We start from the raw sequence: 23,558 nt of genomic DNA on the forward strand, positions 1-23,558 counted from the left end.
AGTGGGAAGGGGATTAAATCACACCGAGGATAATGAGCAGCCTGCCACCAGTCTCTGGGCTTTATTGTCCAGTGATCATATCAGCATCACCCAGAAGCTCCTGATATACACGTGGAGTGTGTGATGATTGGTGCAAGTGATGGTAAAAATAAAACTACCTGTGCCTGACATGAAGTTAATAAACCTGTTATTCTCTGACCGAGTATTTCCCTCATTTGAAAAGAATGAAACACTTGTTACTCTCCAGAGAATTGTGCACTATTTCTGTTTCCGCAGTCTCCTTTCTTTTGATTGTTACCTTCACCGTTTCCTCATCAACCTCTTCCAACATTTGTGGGAATGGTCTAGTGCAGTAATAATTGGGGCGAGGAAGAAATGAGTTTTTGTGATAATAATAGAAACAATATTTGCGCAATGATAACTGAAAGATGTCATAGTACTGTGTGTGGTCTAACCAAGGTTCGATACAGGTTTAGCATAACTTCCCTACTTTTCAATTCTATTATTTTTTTCCTATGTATCAAAAGAAAATTGAAATTTAGATGCTTCATCAACCACCCCCCATCTTTTAATCAAAAGCAGCAGTCATCAAATGCTCCCATGACTGTGCCAGTAGCTTGACGTTGCTCCCAGGTGGTGTCCCAGAGCAGCCACCCTCTTGCTCAGGTAAAATTGTTTTGCCGCATTTCCTATACTACAACAGTGAATGCAGTTCAAATGTACTTTGATGTTGTTGTACTTCATTGGCTGTAAAGCACTTTGGGACATCCTGAGGTCACGTAAGGTGCTACATAAGGACAAGTCTTTGTTCCTTTTTTGGAACTTTTCTCCTTCATTTAACAGTCAGTAACGTTATCAATTAGTCTCCTCTTATATTGGAGATATCAAGGAATCGACACAATGTGTGCTTGAACCAAAGCTGATTTATTTTCAGATATCCAGAAAATTAAAATCCAGCCCAGTTGCAGGGGAAACACAACCCAACTGTCAGAATGAATATGGTTCAGTCCTGATGTGATTATCAGCAGAATCCAAACCCTGCAGTCGCTTGTGAACTCGCTGGTGTTTCAGCAGGGTGGATGACTGAGTGAATCTCTTCCCACACATGGAGCAGGCGAATGGCCTCTCCCCAGTGTGAACTCGTTGGTGTTTCCTCAGATAACTTCTGCTTTTAAAGCTCTTCCCACAGTCAGAACATTTAAATGCTCTCCTATTGGTATGAACAACTTGGTGTGCAGTGAGGTTGGATGAACAAGTGAATCCCTTCCCACACTCAGCAGTTAAACGGCCTCTCCCCAGTGTGGATATGCTGGTGAGCCAGAAGATGAGGTGAATTTGTGAATCCCTTCCCACACACGGAGCAGGTGAATGGCTTCTCGTCAGTGTGAAAATGCAGGTGTCTCAGATGGTGAAATGATTTCATGAATCGTTTCCCACACACACAGCATATGAACGGTCTCTCTCCAGAGTGAACTCGCTTGTGATCAGTGAGGTGAGATGAACAAGTGAATCTCTTCGCACAAACGGAACTGGTGAACGGCCTCTCCCCAGTGTGAACCCGCTGGTGTTCAATGAGGTTGGATGAACAAGTGAATCCCTTCCCACACACAGAGCAGGTGAACGGCCTCTCCCCGGTGTGACTGCGTCAATGAGTTTCCAGCAGGGACGGGGAATTAAATCCCTTTCCACAGTCCCCACATTTCCACGGTTTCTCCGTGGTGCGGGTGTCCTTGTGTCTCTCCAGGTTGGACGATCTGTTGAAGCCTCGTCCACACAGAACACGTGTACAATTTCTTCCTGCTGTGAATGGTGCAATGTAACTGGTTAAAGCTCTTTCCACAGTCAGTGCATTGGAGCACTCACTTGGGTGTGTGTGTCTCGATGCTTTTCCATTCACACTGATGTTTGAAATCTTTTCCCACAGACAGAACAGACAAACATTACTCTTTCCACATTCAAAGGCTGATGATATTCATGTTGCGTGGATCGAGTGACTGTCAGATCTTGGTGATGTTTGGTTCGAGTTTCCCTTCTGCAAATCCTCCCCTTCTAATCCCCTGTAAAATAAGTTTACAAAAGCCATCACTGTAAGGACAGGATAGACATTCAGAACAGTCAATTCTAGTTTCTATGGTACGCACATTCATAGAAACAAGAAACATAGAAAATAGGTGCAGGAGTAGGCCATTCGGCCCTTCTCGCCTACACCGCCATTCAATGAGTTCATGGCTGAAAAATGCAACTTCAGTACCCCATTCCTGCTTTCTCGCCATACCCCTTGATCCCCCTAGTAGTAAGGACTTCATCTAACTCCTTTTTGAATATATTTAGTGAATTGGCCTCAACAACTTTCTGTGGTAGAGAATTCCACAGGTTCACCACTCTCTGGGTGAAGAAGTTTCTCCTCATCTCGGTCCTAAATGGCTTACCCCTTATCCTTAGACTGTGACCCCTGGTTCTGGACTTCCCCAACATTGGGAACATTCTTCCTGCATCTAACCTGTCTAAACCCATCAGAATTTTAAACGTTTCTATGAGGTCCCCGCTCATTCTTCTGAACTCCAGTGAATACAAGCCCAGTTGATCCAGTCTTTCTTGATAGGTCAGTCCCACCATCCCAGGAATCAGTCTGGTGAACCTTCGCTGCACTCCCTCAATAGCAAGAATGTCCTTCCTCAAGTTAGGAGACCAAAACTGTACACAATACTCCAGGTGTGGCCTCACCAAGGCCCTGTACAACTGTAGCAACACCTCCCTGCCCCTGTACTCAAATCCCCTTGCTATGAAGGCCAACATGCCATTTGCTTTCTTAACCGCCTGCTGTACCTGCATGCCAACCTTCAATGACTGATGTACCAGGTCTCGTTGCACCTCCCCTTTTCCTAATCTGTCACCATTCAGATAATAGTCTGTCTCTCTGTTTTTACCACCAAAGTGGATAACCTCACATTTATCCACATTATACTTCATCTGCCATGCATTTGCCCACTCACCTAACCTATCTAAGTCACTCTGCAGCATCTTAGCATCCTCCTCGCAGCTCACACTGCCACCCAACTTAGTGTCATCCGCAAATTTGGAGATACTACATTTAATCCCCTCGTCTAAATCATTAATGTACAGTATAAACAGCTGGGGCCCCTCTCTGGTATCCCCACAACTGTAAATCCCAGTCCCACACACTATCCCTACTCCTCGTGCTGAAATCCAAATCCATTACATCATCTCCAACATTTTTTCCTTCTTGCTGAAGATGCTGACTCTGGCTAGGTTCAGTTCTGCACTCAATGGTTTCCCCCTCCCTCTCCTGCCCTGAGGGTGCTGACTCTGGCTGGGTTCAGTTCTACACTCACTGGTTCCCCTCCCTCTCTTCCCCTGAAATGCTGATTCTGGCTGGTTTCTAGTTAGGCCACAGCTAGAGTATGTGTACCAGCCAGAGTCCGCACCTTCAGGGGAGAAACTATGCTCAGAATTCCCCGGCACTGACATCCATCACCTCGGTGAGAATAATATTTAACCCAAAGATAAGAGAAACCCATCAGATCCTCCCCTGAACACAGATCCGGAGGGACAGTGAGTGTCCCGAACATTGTTATACAGTGTGCTCAATAGTTCCTCCCTGGGTCTGAGCCTTTTGGTGATGATTTGAACTAAACCCAGAAAGAGTCAACACCTTCAGAAGAGGGAGAAAAGTCAACTTAAAAGAAAAATGTTGGGATGTCTGCACAGGGTGGAGGGATTTACAGATTTGGGGGAACAAGAGAGGATAGAATGTTCCATAGAAACTAGAATGATCTTTTCTGAATTTATATCTTGTATTTAGTGATGAGTTTTGTAAACTCCTTTTACAGGATATTAGAAGAGGAGGATTTGCAGACGAGAAACTCAAACCCAATATCACGTCAAGATCTCACAGAATCATTCAATACATCTGGATCTGAATATCATCGATGTTTGAATGTAGAAGGAGAAATCTTTTAACCAGTTACACAGCCTGAAATACATCGCACATTCACAGCGGGGAGAAACTGTACACGTGTTCTGTGTGCAGGTGAAGCTTCAACTGATTATCTAACCTGGAGAGACACAAGAACACCCGCATCATGGAGATACCGTGGAAATGTGGGGACTGTGGGATAGGATTTAATTACCCATCCCTGCTGGAAACTCATCGACGCAGTCACACCGGGGAGAGGCTGTTCACCTGCCCTGTGTGTGAGAAGGGATTTACTCAGTTATCTGGCCTACTGGCACACCAGCGAGTTCACACTGGGGAGAGGCCGTTCACCTGCCCTGTGTGTGAGAAGGGATTTACTCAGTTATCTGGCCTACTGGCACACCAGCGAGTTCACACTGGGGAGAGGCCGTTCACCTGCTCTATTTCTGAGAAGGGATTTACTCAGTTATCTGACCTACTGGCACACCAGCGAGTTCACACTGGGGAGAGGCCGTTCACCTGCTCTATTTGTGGAAAGGGATTCACTCAGTTATTTGACCTACTGGCACACCAGCGAGTTCACTCTGGGGAGAGGCCGGTCACCTGCCCTGTGTGTGAGAAGGGATTTACTCAGTTATCTGACCTACTGGCACACCAGCGAGTTCACACTGGGGAGAGGCCGTTCACCTGCCCTGTGTGTGAGAAGGGATTTACTCAGTTATCTGACCTACTGGCACACCAGCGAGTTCACACTGGGGAGAAGCCGTTCACCTGCTCTATTTGTGGGAAGGGATTCACTCAGTTATTTGACCTACTGGCACACCAGCGAGTTCACTCTGGGGAGAGGCCGTTCACCTGCCCTGTGTGTGAGAAGGGATTCACTCAGTTATCTGGCCTACTGGCACACCAGCGAGTTCACACTGGGGAGAGGCCATTCACCTGCTCTATTTGTGGGAAGGGATTTACTCAGTTATCTGGCCTACTGGCACACCAGCATGTTCACTCTGGGGAGAGGCCATTCACCTGCTCTGTGAGTGGGAAGGTATTCACTCAGTCATCCAATCTGCTGAAACACCAGCGAGTTCACAAGTGACTGCAAGGGTTGGAATATGCTGTTATTGCTGCTGTTAATCACATCCCGACTGGACCATGTTCATTCTGACAGTTGGGGTTTGTTTCTGCTGATGTTAAAACACTATAACTGGGCTGGACTTTAATATTCTGGATATATTGCTGATTGTGTTGTCCGGGCTGCAGTGTCCATTTAAGATCCGCTATCTGTGATCTTTCCCCTTAATTTAGGGACACTCATCAGAAATTAGTTTAAAATAAAATTATGAACTTTTACTTCAATCCTAAATTGATCTTTGGTACAAAATCTAGAATTCACTGTCTGAAAGATTTCACTGTTTAACTTCTCCAATTAGAAAGTGTTGATTAATCCTTGCTGACAATTCTTACTGACTTGCACATTACACACAGTGGCCCCTCCATTATCCACCAGAAAGAAGGGGAATGGGAATTGTTGGGGAATCGGTGTCCCCAAATGTTGCCCCTCCGTCTGGTACAGCAACCTCCTCGGCACGGGAATGGAGATGTCCAGACCAAGTAACGGGCTGAGTTTAAACTTTCTGGGCCTGTGGGGTTGGTTTATATCAGACAGGAGGAGATTGGTGTCAGTGACTGTGGGGTTGGTTTATATCAGACAGGAGGAGATTGGTGTCAGTGACTGTGGGGTGGGTTTATATCAGACAGGAGGAGATTGGTGTCAGTGACTGTGGGGTTGGTTTATATCAGACAGGAGGAGATTGGTGTCAGTGACTGTGGGGTGGGTTTATATCAGACAGGAGGAGATTGGTGTCAGTGACTGTGGGGTTGGTTTATATCAATCAGGAGGAGATTGGTGTCAGTGACTGTGGGGTTAGTTTATATCAATCAGGAGGAGATTGGTGTTAGTGATTGGGCTTGGTTTCTATCAGACAGGATAAACTAATCACATTTGGAGAAGAGATATAATTTTTATATCTAATGTTATTCTTATATTTTAGAAGGGAGACACAACAAGTGCAGTAAACCACAGACCAGCTTAATGCAGTCAGCATGGATTTCAAAAGGGAAGGTCATGCTTGACCAACGTTAGTGAATTCTTTGAAGAAGGAACAGAAACGGTAACCAAGGGTAATGTAATATGCTTGGATTTTCAAAAGGCTTTCGATAAGATACCACACAGTGGATTCATGACTAAAGTCAGAGCATGTGCCCCTGGTTGTTGACCCCTCTGCTAAGGGAAATAGGTCCTTCCTAGCCATTCTATCTAGGCCCCTCATAATTTTATACACCACAGTTAAATCTCCCCTCAGCCGCCTCTGTTCCACAGAAAACAACCCCAGCCTATCCAATCTTTCCTCATAGCTAAAATTCCCTCGTCCTAGCAACATCCTCGTAAATCTCCTCTGTACCCTGTCTAGTGCAATCACATCTTTCCTGTAATGTGGTGACCAGAACTGCATGCAGTACTCTAGCTGTGGTCTAACTAGTGCTTTATACAGTTCAAGCATAACCTCCCCGCTCTTATATTCTGCGGCTAATAAAGGCAAGTATTCCGTATGCCTTCTTAATCACCTTATCTACCTGGCCTGCTACCTTCATGGATCTGTGCACTCCAAGGTCCCTTTGTTCCTCTACACTTCTCAGAGTCCTACCATTTAATGTGTGTTCCCTTGCCTTGTCAGCCATCCCCAAATGCATTACCTCAAACTTCTCCAGGTTGAATTCCATTTGCCACTTTTCTGCCCACCTGACAGGTCCATTGATATCTTCCTGCAGGCTACAGCTTTCTTCTTCATCATTAACCACATGGCAATTTTTGTATCGTCTGCAAACTTTTTAATCATGCACCCCTACATTCAAGTCTAAATCATTGATGTATACCACAAACAGCAAGAGACCCAGTACTGAGCCCTGTGGAACCCCACTGGAAACAGTCTCACAGTCACAAAAACACCAGTTGACCATTACCCTTTGCTTCCTGTCCATGAGCCAATTTTGGATCCAACTTGCCACCTTCCCTTGGATCCCAGGGCGTTTACTTTTCTGACCAGTCTGCCATGTGGGAACTTGTCGACAGCCTTGGCCAAGGGCAGGGGAGTGGGACTTGCTGAGGTGCTCTTGCAGAGAGCTGGCACAGGCTCAACAGGCCGCATAGCCCTCTTCCGTGCTGTAATCATTCTATGATTCAATGGGAAGATCCTTGTAGACTACATCAAATGCGCTCATCGACCTTCCTTGTTACCTCCTCAAAACATTCAATCAAGTTAGACACGACCTTCCCATAACAAATGCATGCGTACTGTTCTTGCTTAATCGATGCCTTTCTAAATGACAATTAATACTGTCCCTCAGAAATTCTTCTATCAATTTTCTCACCACTGAGGTTAGGCTGACTGGCCTGTAATTACTCGGTCTATCCGTTGCTCCCTTTTTAAATAACAGTACAACGTTAGCAGTCCTCAGCACCACACCAGTAGCCAGAGAGGATTGAAAATGATGGTTAGAACCTCTGCTATTTCCTCTCTTGCTTCTCATAACTGCCTGGGATACACTTCATCTGGGCCTGGGGATTTATCCACTTTCAAAAGATGTTACCTTAATACTATCTCACTATATTTATCTCACCTAATATTTAACACTCCTCCTCCTCCTTAACTACAATGTCTGCATCGATCCTCTCTTTTTTGTAAAGACAGACACAATATATTCATTAAGAACCATTCCCACATCTTCCGTCTTCACACACAACCTTCCTTGTTGGTCTCCTACTCATTCTTTAGTTATCCTCTTCCTCTTAATGTATTTATAAAACATCTTTGGGTTTTCCGTGATTTTACTTGCCAATATTTTTTCATGCTCTCCTAATTTCCTTTTTAGTTTCACCCCTGCACTTTCTATACTCGTCTCGGGTTTCTGCAGTATTGCACTCTCGGTATCTGACATAAGCTTCCCTTTTTTGTCTTATCAAAACCTTTATGCCCCTTGATATCCAGGGGACTCTAGATTTGGGAGTCCCACCCTTTTTCTTGTGGGAACATATTTGATCTGAACCCTCAGGATCTCCTCCTTGAATGCCTCCCACTGCTCTGACATTTCAAGTAGTTGTTTCCAGTCCACTTTTGCTAAATCACATCTCAGCTTATTAAAATTGGCCTTTCCCCCAATCGAGAACTTTTACTCCTTGTCTACTTTTGTCCTTTTCCATAACTACCCTAAATCTAACTGAATTATGATCACTACCACCAAAATACTCTCCCACTGATACCCCCTTCCACCTGTCCAGCTTCATTCCCTGAAACTAAATCCCTCACTTGTTGGGCTTGCTAGGTACTGGCTAAAAAAGTTCTCCTGAATGCATTTTAAGAATTCTGCTCCCGCTATACCTTTCACACTGATTCCATCCCAGTTAATGTTAGGGTAGTTGAAATGCCCTACTCTTATTGCCCTATTATTTTTGCACTTCTCAGAAATATGCCTACATATTTGCTCGTCTATCTCCCTCTGTCTATTTGGGGGTCCCAGCAGTGTAACTTTCCCTTTACATGATGTTTGGTTTGCACTTCCTATCTATAAATGCTCCACTTCTAAAATCCTGTCGTGAGTTTAGAAAGGGGTAACAAGGAGAATGTTGCCTTGTGTCCCCCTTTCCCAGCCCAGGGGCAGTGAAGCTGATTTTCAGGCCCCAGCTGCTGCACAGGTTGGTTGAAAGTATAAAAATAGTAATGGCGGCTGCAATACCCACAAGCCCCCACGTTCCAGCCGCCATGCTAAGTTGTCGCTGACAACACAAATGTGCCATTATCGATAGAACTTTCTCGGTGCCGCGCATGCTCACTTTCACATGGTTCATCTCCGACTCTTCCCTTCCCTTCCTCGACTTCTCTGTCTCCATTTCTAGGGACAGGCTATCGACAAACATCCACTATAAGCCCACTGACTCCCACAGCTACCTGGACTATACTTCTCCCACCCCACTTCCTGTAAGGACTCCATTCCATTCTCCCAGTTTCTCTTGTCTCTGTTCTGATGACGCCACCTTCCTTACTCGTGTTTCTGATATGTTTTCCTTTTTCCTCAACCATGATTCCGTAGACTGTGGCCGTGCTATTTCCCGCACCTCTGCTCTCACCCCTTCCCCTCCCTCTCAGAACCACGACAGGGTTCCCCTTGTCCTCACCTTTCACCCCACCAGCCTCAATAGATCATCCTCTGCCATGTCTGCCACCTCCAGTGTGATCCCACCACTAATCATATCGTCCCCTCCCCTCTCAGCATTCTGAAGGGACCGCTCCCTCCACAACACCCTGGTCCACTCCACAATCACCCCAAACACCCCCTCCCCTTCCCACGGCACCTTCCCGTGCAAGCACAGCAGATGCAACACCTGCCCTTTTCCCTCCTCCTTTCTCACTATCCAGGGGCTCAAACACTCCTTCCAGGTGAAACAGTGATTTTCTTGTGCTTTTTGCAATTTCGTATACTGTATTCATGATCACGATGCATAGGATTATATAGGATATACGGCACAGAAACAGGCCATTCGACCCCAGCAGACCATGCCGCTGTTTATGCTCCACTCCCGTCTTTCCTTATCTAAATCTGTCAGCATAACCCTCTATTCCCTTCTCCCTCATATGCTTGTCTAGCCTCCCCTTAAATGCATCGATACTATTCGCTTCAACCACTCCCTGTGGTAGCGAGTTCCACATTCTCACCACTCTCTGGGTAAAGGATTTTCTGAATTCTCTATTGGATTTCCTGGTGACTATCTTATATTAATAACCTCTAGTTATGCTCTTCCCCACAAGTGGAAACACTCTCTCTCTATCCACCCTATCAAAAATGTTCATAATTTTAAAGACCTTTATTATGTCATCCCTCAGCCTTCTTTTTTCAAGAGAAAAGAGACCCAGCCTGTTCATCCTTTCCTGATGTGTATACTCTCGCATTTTTGGTATCATCCTTGTAAATCTTCTCTGCACCCTCTGCAGTGCCTCTATATCCTTTCTACAATATGGCGACCAGAACTGTACGCAGTACTGTGTGTGGTCTAAGCAAGGTTCAATACAGGTTTAGCATAATTTCCCTATTTTTCAATTCTATATCTCCAGAAATAAACCCGAGTGCTTTGTTTGCATTTATATGGCCTTGCTAACCTGGGTCACAACTTTTTGTAATTTGTGTACTTGTACTCCGAGATCCCTTTGTTCCCCTACCCCGCCCTTCTCACACCCTTCATAAAATAAATGAATTCCCTCTTCTTCCTACTAAAATATAATACAGGTACAACGTCTGAAATCCAGCAACCTCGGGACTGAATCCGTGCCGGTTTTTGCCTTTTACCAGATTTCGGACCTCGCTGTTGGCACTCCTCACTGGCTGCCGATTCATGCCGCCCGCGGCCCCCGGCACTGTGTTTTTTACCGGTTTCCTCGTCCCTCGCCGCCCGATGTTGCCATCTTGGCCGCCTCAAAAATGGCCGGTTTTCGGATAATTACGGTTTTCAGAATTCCGGATTCAGGACATTGCACCTGTACCTCACATTTATCCGTGCTAAACTTCATTTGCCAAATATATGCCCATTCTGCAAGTTTAGTAATGTCCTCCTGTAATTTGTTGCAGTCCTCCTATCTCCCCCAATTTGGTGTCATCCACAGATTTGGAAATTGTGTTTTTGGTTTCAAATATAAATTGTTATTATAAATTGTGAACAGCAGTGGTCCCAGCATTGATCCTTGTGGGACACCACTACCCCATTCTGCCACTGTGAATAGCTATCCTTTACCCCTATTCTCTGCTTTCTGTCTTGAAGCCAGATTGCTATCCATTCTGCTGCTTGTCCCCTGACTCTGCATTCTCTGACCTTGTTCATCAGTCTATTATGGTGTACATTATCGAAGGCCTTTTGAAAATCTAGATAAATTACATCAACTACATTATCATTGTCTACTCTCTTACCTCTTCAAAAAATTCAATGTTGATCAAGCAAGACTTTCCCTTTTGAAATCCATGCTGACTATTCATAATATATTTTGAGAAACATAGACATAGAAAACATAGAAAAATAGGTGCAGGAGTAGGCCATTCGGCCCTTCGAGCCTGCACGACCATTCAATAAGATCATGGCTGATCATTCACCTCAGTACCCCTTTCCTGCTTTCTTTCCATACCCCATGATCCCTTTAGTCATAAGGGCCATATCTAACTCCCTCTTGAATATATCTAATGAACTGGCATCAACAACTCTCTGCGGTAGAGAATTCCACAGGTTAACAACTCTCTGAGTGAAGAAGTTTCTCCTCATCTCAGACCTAAATGGCTTACCTCTTATCCTTAGACTGTGTCCCCTGGTTCTGGACTTCCCCAACATTGGGAACATTCTTCCTGCATCTAACCTGTCCAGTCCTGTCAGAATTTTATATGTTTCTATGAGATCCCCTCTCATCCTTCTGAACTCCAGTGAATACAGGCCCAGATGATCCAGTCTCTCATCATATGTCAGTCCAGCCATCCCGGGAATTAGTCTGGTGAACCTTCGCTGCACTCCCTCAATAGCAAGAACGTCCTTCCTCAGGTTAGGAGACCAAAACTGAACACAATATTCCAGGTGAGGCCTCACCAAGGCCCTGTACAACTGCAGTAAGACCTCCCTGCTCCTATACTCAAATCCCCTAGCTATGAAGGCCAACATACCATTTGCCTTCTGCACCACCTGCTGTATCTGCATGGCAACTTTCAATGACTGATGTTCTTCTATTTTTTCCTTTAGCAGGGTATCCATTATTTTTCCTACCTCCGATGTTAAACTGCCTGGTCTATAATTATCTGGACATGTTCTGTCCCCTTTCTTAAATATAGCTATTACATTAGCTATCCGCCAGTCATCTGGCACTACACCTTTTTCTAACGAATTACTAAACATGTATAGTAATGCCTTTTCTATCTTTTCCCTAGATTATTTTAAAATGCGTGGGTGCAATCCATCCGGACCAGGGGTTTTATCCTCTTTGAGCTTGATTAGTTTATTTAATATATCCCCTTTTTTAATTTAAATGCACTTATCTAATTTCTAATCTCATCATCCAATGTCATGTCCACCTGTTCTATCTCCCTGGTAAATATTGAAGCGAAATAATTATTTAATATTGCTGCCGTCTCTCCACCGTTACCTATGGTATTATCCTGTCTATCCCTTAATGGCTCTATTCCCATCCCAGCCTTCCTTATTTTATTGATGTGCCTGTAAAATATTTTACTATTTTGTTATTTAGCTGGTTCTGATTTGTCCCCATTTTTGAAAATGGGAACTACGTGCGCTATCTTCCAATTTTAGGCAACAATCCCTGACTCTGTTGAGCTGTTGAGGATACGGGCAAGGCGCTAACTCCTGGAGGCCCCACTCCATGAGCCTACAACCTTCAGCGGGGTCAGTGGTGGAGTTCCGCAGTGGGAGTGATCCCAGAGTAACTGTCGGGATCACACACCCGTGGAGGTTCCAGGTTGTGTATTTTTAGTTATCCTGGTGTCTAACTTGCACACATCACTAAAACAGGGAATTCCTGAAAACACACTGCAGGTCCTTTATTTGGAGATAAAATGTCTTGTTGTATAATTGTACTAGCAGTTAACAGGCTCCTGTGAACTTCTCCGTCTGCTATTTTAATGCAGACTTTAACCAATTTATTTTAAACGGATTTGTTTTAAATGTGTTAATGCCTGCCTTAAAATGGTAGACTCAGGACTGTCCCACAAACACATTAAATCTTCCTAGAATAATTACCACAGTCATCTTTATACTGGAAACATAAACCTGCCGTTCCACTTTCAGTCAGGACCAAATCGCAGTTTTACACCAATCTCTGATTGGACAGCACGTTCCCAGCATTCACCGTTGTTCTTCCCGACTCTAAACACTATTGTAAAGGAGCCTTCTGTTCCATGCCCAGGAACTCTGAACCATGGACGAGATGGCTGGAACACTTTTCTTATACACCTCAAGATTACCTCGCACGGCGACTTTGCTGTCAGTGAAGAGAGCTGAGAAAGACCAAAGTGCCATTTGCTCCTCTCAGTGTGGCTCTGAAGGACTGTGTCCAGGCTGAAGTTCTGTTCCCGCCGTACAATCCTCCCCCCAGATTGTTCTCTCTGAGCTCCAGCCATGTGATGCTAAACACTCAGGTGGGAAAGTCAAAAATCTACAGCAAAGCTGATTTATTTGACTTCTATCCAGAATATCCTGGCCACCTACTCATCATCTTCTTCTTTTGTATAGCAGTAGCAAAGCAAATCAAATGTCAATATCTAAGTTGGATATCCAGGCCAAAGCTTCCTGTGTATCAGTGTGGATATCTTGTAGGCTGCCTGCGAATGTCCTCTGATGGCAGTGGGAAGGATAGAGAGGAGCAAATTTGCAGGGAAATTACAGAGAGGTGCAAGAACTATAGAATAGTGATAACAGGGACTTCAATTATCTTAATATAGACTGGGATAGTAATAATGTAAAGGGCAGAGAGGGGGAAGAATTTCAAAAGCATGTTCAGGTGAACTTTCTTGATCAGTATGTTTTCGGCCCAATGAGGAAGGAGGTATTGCTGGATCTGGTCCTGGAGAATGAGGTGGGTCAAGTGGAGCATGTTTCACTAGGGGAACATTTAGGGAACAGTGATCGTAGTATCCTAATGTTTTGGTTAGCTATGAAAAAGAACAGAGAGCAATCTATAGTCAAAATACTTAATTGGAGGAAAGCCAATTTCAGTGGGATGAGAATGGATCTGGCCCAGGTAAATTAGAATCAAAGCTTGGCAGGCAAAACTGTAATTGAACAATTGAGATGGTTCGGACAAGTGTGGATTAATTAAGGAAAGCCAACATGGATTTGTTAAAGGCAAATCGTGTTGAAATAATTTGATTGAGATTTTTGATGAGGTGACAGAGACAGCTGATCAGGGCAAAGTGGTTGATGATCTGTACATGGACTTCCAATTTGTTTGTTAAAGTTCCACATTATAGGCTTGCCAGCAAAGTTGAAGCCCATGGAATAAAAGGGACAGTGGCAGCATGGATACAAAACTGGTTAAGTGACAGGAAAGAGAGAGTAGTGGTGAATGGTATACAGTGGTGTTCCCCATAGGTCGGTACAAGAACCACTGCTTTTCCTGATGTATATTAATGATTTGGACTTGGATGTAGAGGGAGGTATTTCAAAATTTGCAGATGACTCAAAACTTGGAAGTCTAGTGAACAGTGAGGAGGATGGTGATAAACTTCAAGAGATCATAGACAGGCTGGTGCAATTGGTGGACACTTGGCAGATGAAGTTTAACACACAAAAGTGCAAAATGATACATTTTGGGGGGAAGAATGAGAAGAGGCAATATAAATGAAAGGGTATATTTTGAGAGGGGGTGGGTGCAGGAACAGGGAGACCTGCTGGTATATGTGCACAAATTATTGAAGTTGACAGGGCAAGATGAGAAAGCAGTTTACAAAGTATAGGGGATCCTGGGCTTTATAATTTGAGATGTAGAGTATAAAAGCAAGGAAGTTATGATGAACTTTTATAAAACACTGGTTCAGCCACAATTGGAATATTGTGTCTAATTCTGGGCACCACACTTTAGGAAGGATGTGAAAGCTTTAGAGAGGGTTCAGAAAAGATTTACAAGAATGGTTCCAGGGAAGAGTGACTTCAGTCACGTGGCTAGACTGGAGAAGTTGTGGCTGCTCTCCTTAGAGCAGAGAAGATTGAGAGGAGAATTGATAGAGGTGTTCGAAATCATGAGGGGTCTGGACAGAGTGGATAAAGAGAAACTGTTCCCATTGGCTGAAGAATCGAGAACCAGAGGACACAGAGTTAAGGTGATTGGGCAGAGGAACCAAAGGCGACATGAGGAAAAACTTTTTAATGCAGCGATTGGCTAGGATCTGGCCTGAAAGAGTGGTGGAGGAAGATTCAATCGTGGCTTTCAAAAGGGAATTGGATAAGTACCTGAAAGAAATATATGTGCAGGGCCATGGGGAAAGGGCGAGGGAGTGGGACAAGCTGAAATGCTCCTGCACAGGTACAGGCTTGATGGGCTAAATGGCCTCCTTCTGTGCTGTAAGAATTCTATGATTAAACTCCAGCCCAGTTACAGGAGTTATTAACATCAGAAGAAACAAAGCCTAACTATCAGAATGAACAGCAGCAATAACAGCAGAATCCAACCCCTGCAGTCACTTGTGAACTTGCTGGTGTGTCAGCAGGTGGTATGACCGAGTGAATACCTTCCCACACTCAGAGCAGTTGAATGGCCTCTCCCCAGTGTCAGTGCGCTGGTGTACAGTGAGTCCAGATGATCGCCTGAACCCAGTCCCGCAGTGAGAGCACCTGAATGGACTATTGTCAGTGTGAACACGTTGATGACAGCTCAGTTCCCTGGAAGTTTTATAACACTTCCCACAGTCCGAGCATTTAAAAGGTCTATCCTCAGTGTGAACTCGCTGATGATTTTCCAGCTCAGATGGGTAATTGAATCACTTCCCACAGACCCCACATTTACACGGTTTCTCCCCGGTGTGACTGCATTTGTGTTTCGCCAGGCCAGAGGATCGACTGAAGCCTCGTCCACACAACAAACATGTACACGGTTTCTCCCCGCTGTCAACGCTGCTTTTTGATTCCATGTTCAAAGACTAGTGATAGTTAGGTCATGATGACACGAGTGACTCTGTCAGATCTTGATGTGATGTTTGGGTTGAGCTTCGCGTCTGCAAATCCTCCACTTCTAATGCCCTGGGAAATGAATATAAAACAGGAAAAAGGGAGTATGAGAGAGAAAAAATGAATGGCAGGTTGTGAAATTGAGCTGAGTGAATCTGGTCATTTATGGGGTCGCACTATAAAAAAGTGACCACCATTGGTGGAAGGGTCGAGAACCAGAGGACATAGATTCAAGGTGCTTGGCAAAAGAACCAAAGGTGACATAAGAAAAAAAATTTTTACGCAGCGAGTGGTTAGGATCTGGAATGCACGGCCTGAAAGGGTGGTGGAGGCAGACTCAACTGTGGCTTTCAAAAGGGAATTGAATAATTATCTAAAATAAAACTATTTGTAGGGCCACGGGGAAAAGATTGGGGAGTGGAACTTGCTGAAGTGCTCTTGCAAAGAGTCAGCATGGGCTCGACGGGCTGAATGGTCTCCTTCCGCGCTGTAACCATTCTATGATTCTAACATCTCCAAGTTCCCCTCCAAGTCACACACCATCCTGAATCAGACATATATTGCCATTCCAGGTACTCCCTATCTAACTGTGGGAGCAAATGCGGACTGCAGCAATCAACGGGAAACTGGGGAGTGGCAATATATTGCCAGTGACTGCCACATCCAAAGAATGAATTAAAACAAATCTGTATATGTAAAAAGGACGTAAAGCCTCTGCAGAAATACTTAATCCTAAAACTCTTTTCTATTGTGCACAGTGTCTGTTTAACAATCTAATCTCCCCCAGAACCCATCACCCCGGACAGCCCCACATGGGCAATTGTTGGTCCCACTAGGCCCAGGGCCCAGAGCCCACCTCCCCGGACAGCCCCACATGGGGAATTGTTGGCCCCACTGGGCCCAGAGCCCACCTCCCCGGACAGCCCCACATGGGCAATTGTTGGTCCCACTGGGCCCAGAGCCCACCTCCCCGGACAGCCCCACATGGGCAATTGTTGGTCCCACTGGGCCCAGAAGTACCTGGGGTGAAACCCAGCAGCTTCTACTCCATCCCCACTCCCGCTCAAACTGCTGCAACAAACAGAGCCCCACAGGAGACCCGGCAGCGCCTCCTACCCGCACCGAGTGCCCACCCCTGGACAGAGCGGCCTGCAATTGCTGGGCCTGCTGTATAAATACAAGGTGTTGTTGTCCTTGTGTGGGGGAGCCTCTCACTGCCCCCGGGCGGGTGGGCTCTGACTCGGGCCTGAGATCCGCACTTGGTGTTGCTGAGGCCGCGCTCAGTTTCCAGGAGCCGCACCGTGCATGCTCCACGCAGGGAGACGGTCTCCGGGCAGCAGCCCTTCACGCGCCTGCACGTTATGCCCCCACTGATGGAGATAGGGCCTATTCAACCACGCGGAGCCCTCTGCGTAAGGACATCCACCATAATCGCTTTTTGCTCTAGCAACACTGAAAGAAGTTAATTTGGAGTGGAGACATGCTGTGTAATCGGGCGCAAACGCTCCTGCACAGCCCAGACATCACTTGTTTCCCACTTGGCATGAGATGAATATATTAATTGTAACAATTGATTTGATTTTAAATAATTTAGATTACATATTGAACCATGATTCTCTAATTGTATTTCCCAACTCAGATTCAACTCCTCGTTTATTTTCTTCCTCTCAACTAGACAGGTGTTGAAAAGATCATTCAGTTCCCTCTTTCCATGTCACTGTTAGTTAAAGATACAGAGGTTGATTGATTGTGGAAAACAGTGACTGGGCCCCCCACCCCCCATCCCCATCATGCAGCACCTTCAGTATTGACCCACAAGCTCAGAATTACTACTTGGCAAGGTACTGGAGGACAAACAGTGACTGGGACTAAACGCCAGCATCACGCAACAAGTTCAGAAGTGAAATGGAGAAAAATCAGAAATGTGATGAATCTGGATTTTAAACAGCTAGGATGTGACGAGGAGGGTGTTATGCTCATAATAAATGGTCAGACCGAGTACTGTGTGTAATGAGCAAGTGTGACCGTAGCTCCTTTACTGTAGTTCCAGAATGCAGGCACCTCGTGGGTGGCCTGTTTATATACTGTGCTCCCAAGGGATGCTGGGATCCCTTGGGACTCCCAAAAGGTAGGCCCTCTGGTGGACAGGTATGATACAGGTTACAAGGTGTTAAATACATAACATCACTTCCCCGTAAAGTCAACAATATACACTTATTAACAAGGTGAGACGATCTGGGGCTTTGCGTTCCCTTGTCAATCGTCTCGGTACAAATACTGGTGTGGTTGGGTTGGTCAGTTCTTCATTGGGCTGTTGGGCAGCCAGCCTTGCCGGGCTGCTGGGGATGATGAGTTCTGTTTCGTGGTCAACTTGATGTCAGTTACCACGTGTGTGTGTGTGTTGGAAGGTCAAAGTTGGTGGTGTCCTCTTCAGGTTGTACGTAGCTGTTGGTGAACTGCAGCTTAATTTGGTCCAAGTGTTTTCTGTGCATTTGTCCATTGGTCAGTTTGACCTGAAACACCCGATCCCCACTTTGGCTGTGACTATGCCAGCAAGTCATTTGGGCCCATGTCCATAATTGAGCATAAACACAGGATCATTGATCTCAATATCGCATGACAAGTTTGCGCAGTCATGGTACACACTTTGTTGAGGCCGCTTGTCCTCCACGTGATCATGTAGATCAGGGTGGACCAGTGAGAGCCTTGTTTTAAGCACCCTTTTCATGAGCAGCTCGGCGGGGGAATCCCTATGAGTGAGTGGGGTTTGGTGCGGTAGCTGAGCAGTACTCGGGACAACTGGGTCTGCAGGGAGCCTTCCGACACGCGTTTCAAACTTTGCTTGATGGGCTGAACTGCCCGTTCTGCCTGGCCATTGGATGAGAGCTTGAACGGCGCAGATGTGACATGTTTGATCCTATTGCAGGTCATGAACTCTTTGAATTCGGCAATGGTGAAGCACGGCCCATTGTCGCTGACTAGGACATTGGGCAGGAAATGCGTGGCAAACATAGCTCGTAGACTTTCAATGGTGGCCGTGGACGTGCTTACACAAATTATTGCACATTCATTCCACTTTGAGTAAGCATCTACGACAACCAAAAACATTTTGCCTCAGAATGGGCCCGCATAGTCTACATCGATCCTCGACCACGGTTTGGATGTCCAGGACCATAAACTTAGCAGTGCATTTTTCAACTGAGAGCAAGTGTTGCTCTGGTGCACACATGACTCTAAATCTGAGTCGATGCCTGGCCACTAACATGGGATCTGGCTATGACTTTCATCATCACGATGCCTGGGTGGGTGCTGTGCAGTTCACAAATAAATGTGTCTCTGCCTTTCTTGGCCAAAACCACACGATTGCCTCACAAGAGACAGTCCGCCTGCAGGGACAGCTCATCTTTGCATCTGTGGAATGGCTTAATCGCTTCCTGCATCTGCACTGGGACACTGGACCAGCTCCCATGGAGGACACAGCTTTTTTTACCAGGGACAAGTAAAGGATCCTGGCTGGTCCAGGTCCTAATCTGGCGGGCCGTAACAGGGGATTTCTCGTTCTCAAATGCCTCCATGACCATAAGCAAGTCCACTGGCTGTGCCATTTCCACCCTGGTGGTGGGCAATGGTAGCCAACTGAAAGCATCTGCGCAGTTCTCTGTGCCCGGTCTGTGGCGAATTACATAGTTGTATGCCGACAACGTGAGCGCCCATCTTTGGATGTGGACAAAGGCATTGGTATTAATCCCTTTGCTCTCCGAGAACAGTGATATGAGCGGCTTGTGGTCAGTTTTAAGCTCGAACTTGAGGCCAAACAAGTACTGGTGCATTTTTTCTACCACATAAATGCACGCCAGAGCCTCTTTTACAACCATGCTGTAGGCCCTTTTGGCCTTGGACAAACTCCTGGATGCATACGCAACCGGTTGCAAAATTCCCGATTCATTAGCCTGTTGTAACACACACCTGACCCCATATGATGATGCATCACAAGCTAACACTAGTAGTTTACATGGGTTATACAGGACAAGCAGTTTGTTGGAACACAGTAAATTTCTGTCTTTTTTAAAGACAGCCTCTTGTGAATTCCCCCATACCCAGTCATCTCCCTTGTGCAATAGAGCATGCAGGGGATCTAGCAGGGTGTTTAACTCAGGTAGGAAATTACCGAAGTAGTTAAGGAGTCCCAGGAACGACCGCAGCTCCGTCACGTTCCGTGGTTGTAGCGTGTTCTTGATGGCCTCCGTCTGAGCATCAGTGGGTCTGATGCCATCAGCTACAATCCTCCTTCCTAAGAATTCAACGTCCTGTGCCAGGAAAACACACTTTGAGCATTTCAACCTGAGCCCAACGCAATCCAACTGACTCAGAACCTCCTCCAGATTCTTCAAGTGCTCCATGGTGTCCCGACCTGTACCAATATGTCGTCCTGGAAGACCACTGTGCAAGGAACTGACTTTAGCAGGCTTTCCATGTTTTGCTGGAAGATTGCTGCAGCCGACTGAATCCTGAAGGGGCACCGGTTGTAAATAAACAGACCTTTGTGCGTGCTGATGCAGGTGAGGCCCTTCGAAGACTCCTCCAGCTCCTGCATCATTCCAGCTTGGTGAATGTCTTTCCTCCAGCTAGGGTCGCAAATAGGTCGACTGCCTTGGGTAGCGGGTACTGGTCCTGCAGCGATAAACGGTTAATCATTATTTTATAATCCCCACAAATTATAACCGTACTATCCTCGAGTACCGGAACAATCAGACTGGCCCAGTTGTTGAATTCCACCGGTGTGATGATATCTTCATGTTGCAGCCTGCCCAGCTCGATTTCCACTTTTTCACGCATCATGTACGGTACCACCCGAGCCTTGTGATGGATGGGTCGGGTACCGGGAACCAAATGGATCCGCACTTCCGCCCCTGACAAACTTCCAATGCCTGGCTCAAATAACAAAAGGAATTTGCTTAGAAACTGGGTACATGCAGTGTCGTCGACTGCCGAGAGCGCTCGGATGTCGTCCCAGTTCCAGCGGATTTTTCCCAGCCAGCTTCTGCCAAACAATGTGGGGCCATCCCCTGGCACAATCCACAGCATGAGTTTGTGTACTACTCCATCATAGGAGACTATGACTTCAGCACTACCATTTACAGGGATTAGTTCCTTTGTATAAGTCCTTAGTTTGGTGTGAATGGGGCTGAGCTTTGGCCTGTGTGCCTTATTCCCCGACAGCCTGTCGAAGGCCGTTTTACTAATTATGGACTGGCTTGCCTCTGTGTCCAGCTCCATAGACACAGGAATACCGTTCAGTTCAACTTTCAACATTATTGGTGGGTATTTCGTCATGAACATGTGTACCCCCGTACACCTCTGCCTCCTCTGTACGAGTTTCCAATTCCGTCTGATCCACTGAGGACTGATCTTCCCCTGCAACGTGGTAGTTTGCAGGGTTTGCAGCTCACCTGCACATTCGTTGGAGGTGTCCCATTGTTCTGCAACCATTGCGCACATAGTTCTTAAAGCGGCATTGATGGGGCCAATGATCACCCCCGCAGCGCCAACAGGGTGTTAACTGCCTCGCATTAATAGATGATGGCGGACTCTGGGTCAATTGAGGTCGGGCCACAGCAGCCAGCGTGTACATTCTGCCCTGTACATTTCTGCTCAAAATCGACGTTACTTTATGCACAGTACTGGCCGATACTTCTGCAAAAGCTGCTTGGTGTTGTCGCTGGTGGACATAGAAACATAGAAAATAGGTGCAGGAGTAGGCCATTCGGCCCTTCTAGCCTGCACCGCCATTCAATGAGTTCATGGCTGAACATGCAACTTCAGTACCCCATTCCTGCTTTCTCACCATACCCCTTGATTCCCCTAGTAGTAAGGACTCCATCTAACTCCTGTTTGAATATATTTAGTGAATTGGCCTCAACAACTTTCTGTGGTAGAGAATTCCACAGGTTCACCACTCTCTGGGTGAAGAAATTCCTTCTCATCTCGGTCCTAAATGGCTTACCCCTTATCCTTAGACTGTGTCCCCTGGTTCTGGAATTCACCAACATTGGGAACATTCTTCCTGCATCTAACCTGTCTAAACCCATCAGAATTTTAAACATTTCTATGAGGTCCCCTCTCATTCTTCTGAACTCCAGTGAATGCCTGGGCCTGGGCTATCGTTATGGCTTTACTCAGATTTGGAGTTTTAACAGTCAACAGTTTGCAAAGAATTGTCTCATGTCCGATGCCCAGTACAAAAAAGTCTCTGAGCATTTGTTCTCGGAATCCCTCAAACTCACAATGTCCTGCAAGGCGCCATAGTTCAGCGACGTAGCTCGCCACTTCCTAGCCCTCCGATCATTGACATGTGTAGAACCGATATCTCACCATTAAAACACTTTCCTTAGGATTTAGGTACTCCCGGACCAGCGTACACAGTTCTTTGTAGGATTTCTCTGTTGGTGTAGCCGGGGCCACGAGGTTCTTCATGAGGCCATAGGTTGTTGCCCCACAGACAGTTAGGAGGATCGCCCTTCGTTTGACCGCGTTCTCGTCCCCTTCCAGCTCGTTGGCTACGAAGTATTGGTCGAGTCTCTCGACGAAGGCCTCCCAATCGTCCCCCTCTGAGAACTTCTCCAGGTTGCCGACTGTTCTTTGCATTTTTGCGCGGTTCATTACCTCGTCACCAATTGTTATGCTCATAATAAATGGTCAGGCAGAGTACTGTGTGCAATGAGCAATTGTTACTTTCCCATCCGCTGGGACTGTTCTAGAATCTAGGGAACTTTTCTAACATCACAGGGCAGGTACAGCATGGGATAAAATCAGAATAAAGCTCCCAAAACATCTATGGTGGTCCGATATCTTGGCACTTGGCATGGCTCACATTCAGAAAAAGTTATTAAAATATGAATAAATGAAGATAATCCATGTCGGTCCTGATACCCGGCACCTCTGGATACTGCTCCTGATACCTGGCACCTCTGGATACTGCTCCCGATACCTGGCACCTCTGGATACTACTCCCGATACCTGGCACATCTCAATACTGCTCCTGATACCTGGCACCTCTCGATACTGCTCCTGATACCTGGCACGTCTTGAACTACTGTATCAACATTGGGAACAAATGACTGGGCTGAGGCCTGTCTTGGATTAAAAAGATGAGGACCACTATGTCTGTAGTGTGCACCAACTAGAGCAACAAGTCACCAAGGCTTCTTCGACAGCACCTTCTAAACCCATAATCTCCACCGTGTAGGACAAGGAGAGCAGGTGTATGGAAAGACCAGCACCTCCAAGTTCCCTTCCAAGTCACGCACCATCCTGACCTCAGAAACATAGAAAATAGGTGTAGGAGTAGGTCATTTGGCCCTTCGAGCCTGCACCACCATTCAATATGATCATGGCTGATCATGCAACTTCAGTACCCAATTCCTGCTTTCTCTCCATGCCCCTTGATCCCTTTAGCCGTAAGGACCATATTTAACTCCCTTTTGAGGTCAGTTCGTTAGATATATTCAACAGGGTCACAACTCTCTGAGTGAAGAAGTTTCTCCTCATTTCAGTCCTAAATGGCTTACCCCTTATCCTTAGACTGTGACTCCTGGACTTCTCTAACATCGGGAACATTCTTCCTGCATCTAACCTGTCCAATCCCATCAGATTTTTATATGTTTCTATGATATCCCCTCTCATTCATAGACTGCAGCACGATTCAAGAAGGCAGCGGCTCACCACCTCCTAAACAGGCAATTATGGATGGGCAATGAATGCCAATCCGGCTCGCGCACCTCCCGAGAATGAATGAATAAATAAAGAATGAACACTGAGAAATGAGCTGCAGAACTACCGACACCGTCAGCTTTAAGGAGACGTTTAACT

The 23,558-nt window shown here is 46.0% G+C and overlaps 1 pseudogene; it reads right to left on the minus strand.

Moving 5' to 3' along the window:
- The window catches only part of LOC139274145 (zinc finger protein 721-like), a 127,035-nt pseudogene that overhangs the window by 71,673 nt on the left and 31,804 nt on the right, over positions 1-23,558 (minus strand).

The sequence above is a fragment of the Pristiophorus japonicus genome, chromosome 9, assembly GCF_044704955.1.
Source record: "Pristiophorus japonicus isolate sPriJap1 chromosome 9, sPriJap1.hap1, whole genome shotgun sequence".
Classification (NCBI taxonomy): Eukaryota; Metazoa; Chordata; class Chondrichthyes; family Pristiophoridae; genus Pristiophorus; species Pristiophorus japonicus.